Source organism: Thalassophryne amazonica, chromosome 5, assembly GCF_902500255.1.
Source record: "Thalassophryne amazonica chromosome 5, fThaAma1.1, whole genome shotgun sequence".
NCBI classification, from domain to species: domain Eukaryota; kingdom Metazoa; phylum Chordata; class Actinopteri; order Batrachoidiformes; family Batrachoididae; genus Thalassophryne; species Thalassophryne amazonica.
This window is the reverse complement of record NC_047107.1, coordinates 129,597,252-129,600,651: the sequence shown is the minus strand read 5'-3', so window position 1 is coordinate 129,600,651 and position 3,400 is coordinate 129,597,252.

Sequence of the window (3,400 nt, the reverse complement as noted above, 5' to 3'; positions counted from 1 at the left end):
GGTGGCCAATCACAGGCGTGATGATCCAAGTGAGAAACACGCCCAAAATAGTCACTAGCCCACATTAGCTAGCAATTTACATAATTCTACTCAAATAAAGTATAAACCTGTCTAAAGACAGACATTACAGTCTGTGTTGACACAAGACTAAATAAGCAAATACACAGTGCCTTCATATAATTATTACTATTCGGGGAGCAACTGAGCTAGCTGTCAAGCTAGCATGGGCTAGCCGAGTTGTTGCAATGGCGTAACAATCCAGTGGCTAGGTAATTAGCATTTGTGACATATTAGTGCATGATTAACTCCACAGTGAACTCACAAGAACCACAAAAAAAAAAATTCCAATGCTGCCCGTTTCCCATGTTAAATTAGCTTTGCCAGCCGCTGGTGTGAGCGATCAACACATGACAAGCAGAAACATTTGGTTAACTGGTAAAGTCAAAATCCCTGTTTGAATGGGTCAAAGTGGTAGGGGCGGGGTCATCTTTGCTCTGCCCCTTAACCTCAAGTGAGTGAAAGAAAAATGCTCCTCCAGAGTTTTAAATCTTTAGAATCAGGCACGTAGCATCAAAAACATGATACACGGCAAAGACGGACACGCAGTCGCTCATACTGTTGAATAAAAATGTGTTTGGTGGCAAGCTAAAAAACAAACACTTGAAATTAATTTTATTTTAAGGCCTTTACAATGTCCAGTGAAAAGGCTCATTCAGTCTGTGATGCCTACGTCTCCCACAATTCTTTCTGCTGCAGAAGGAGCGGGAATTGACCTTCTGACATCAATGCTTCAATTTGATTTACTCAGTAACCAGGAAGTACAAAGAATTACAATATTTTAATGAACTTAAATGTTACACACAACACTAACATTGTTCAAACTGGATTCAAATGCTTGATAACAACAAGTGCTGTTATAGCAAGTAGCTAACTCGCTTGGTTAGCTATAATCACACTCCCAAATCTCACCTTATTAAAATGTTTTAAGAAAAAAAAAAACTGATTTTATTTACAAACTGGATTCATGCGATCTTTCAGAATAACACCAGTTTGAATAATATTCATGTGAAACAGGATTAAAGCATGCCGCTGCAATGCATTCTGGTCTATACGCCGAATCCCTTGCTGTCAGAGCAAACAGAGCTGCAGTCCAATGCTTTGACACGTGAGACAAGGACTTCAAGTCCAGAAATATTTGAACACTGACATGTTATTTTGGCTGTGGCAGCACAATAAAGTTTAAAGTAAAAACTATAATCAGTGCTCTGAGTGAAACACGTGACGCTCACGTTCACGCACGGTCAGTTACATCATAATGTTTGATCACTTCAGTCCAAAAACTGAACCATTTTATCCTCGACTGACACACATTTAGTCCACACGAGCTCCAGACTGCTCGAGTTAAACAGCTACGACCTTGAGTTTTAGCTTTCAAGTATAGGAGACGTGATTTCAGATTAGTGTTTAGCCGTAACTACAGGTGCATTTGTAACAAAGCCCCCAGAAAAGCAACTGTAAATTAATTTAGCTTTTCAAGGTTATCTGAGGTCAAAGGTGATACACAATTTCATATTCTTGTTTGACAGCAGTCACAGGCGTATCGGGAACAAATCTCAAACAAAAAAACAAATGAATTTGGCTTTTCATGGTCACCTTAGATCAAAGGTCACGTGACTCTGACCTCAGACTGATATTGTCAAACTCTACGCTTCCATCATGTTTGCCCTGGTTCAGGTAAACACCGCGTCAGTTTTAGTGTTGGCACTCGGCTCCGTGCAGCCAAAGCAAAAAGAAACGTTTGTCCACGTCCAAATACTTATGAGCCTCAGCATTTGTTCTGACGTTAAACTCCACTGGAGCTGCTCAGGACATGATGTGTCCTCAGCGGGTGCTGAGCAGCACTGACGGAACAGTAGTGGACTGTTTTGTTATTTTTTTTACTTTGAGGTCAGAGTTCAATCCCTGCAGGCGTGCCAGCCACTCGCACAGTCTAGATCTCCAGATTTAACACCTGCAGAGAGTTCAGACCAGAAACGCAGGACGGTGGAGCAGCATTTCAATAACAGTACTGAACAGAGGGGTGGGTCCAAGTGCAAGCTCCTCCTCCCAACCAGCCAATCAGAGCAAAGGTGAGATGATGGTTAATCAGAGGATTTGCTCTCATTTATATTATTTCAAACAACTGATTCAAGCATCCATGAAACCTTAAAGCGAGTCTAACAGCGAAATGTTTGAATTTAGAAACACAAAGTAATTTAAGGGTTTTACACTGTCGAGATGATAAACAGGTTGTATACTGTAAGTGTTTTGTGCTGGTTTAAATATCTCTAAACCAGACTGACACAGAAAGGCTTTATTCTGGATATATCTGGAATAAACCAGTTTACTCTGGATTTTTGGCTGATGCAGTAAAGGGCCCCGCCCCTCTCAGGGTAAAGGGCCCCGCCCCTCTCAGGGTAAAGGGCCCCGCTCCTCAGTTCAGGATGTTTTAGGTTCATGAATCAACCACTAATGAGAACCAGGGCAGGAGCACATTTTGTACTTTTGACCTGATTTTACCTGTGGTAAATGTTGACAGAAATCCAGAATTCCACCTTCCTTACTTTGGGTGCATTTTTCCATGGCAGAGATTTCAGACTGATCCAGATATAGTGAAGGCGAAGTTGTGATGAGAAGTAAAAGTTGACGGATGATGACGGAGGATCAATCAGACTTAAAACAACAACAACAAAAAAGGACAACCGGAGGGTTTGTTCCACATATTGCTTAACAAAAGCTGTGACAGTACCAACTGTGTCCAGGCCCAGTGGACCACCTCATTGGTGATCTGGTAGTGGAAACAGGATGGGCGGTTTGCTGAGTCTCAGTCAAGACATTTTCTCACTTTTCTGAAAATAAAAATCAAAACAACTGTTTTGCACTTGGAAACTGTTAAAAAAAGAGAAGAAGAAGAGTAACTCAGGTTCAGTGGCACATCCTACGGTTCTGATAAAGTCCCAATTCACTCAGCTGACTGGGTCCAGTTCGGTGGTGGTGCAGTCAGGTTAAAAGTGGTCTCCATAGCAACGGCAGCACTGTCCCATCCGGACAGACATCTGATGCAATCATTTGACGGGCCACAGTCAGACTGACCGTTGTCAGGCAACAAACTACAAATGGGCGGGGACTGAAGTTCAAGCGGGACAAAGTGCAAAGGACAGATAATCATCCAGGCATGTGGGCATGGTCATCTCAGATAGTGCTCTGAAAGCTGATTGGCTAAACAGGTGGAGGAGGGGCGGGTCTTTGAGGCATCAGAGGCTGAGACACAACAGAAGGTTTGGGTTTACTGAGAGAGACAGAGACAGAGAGAGACAGACAGACAGACAGAGAGAGAGAGACAGAGAGAGACACAGAGAGA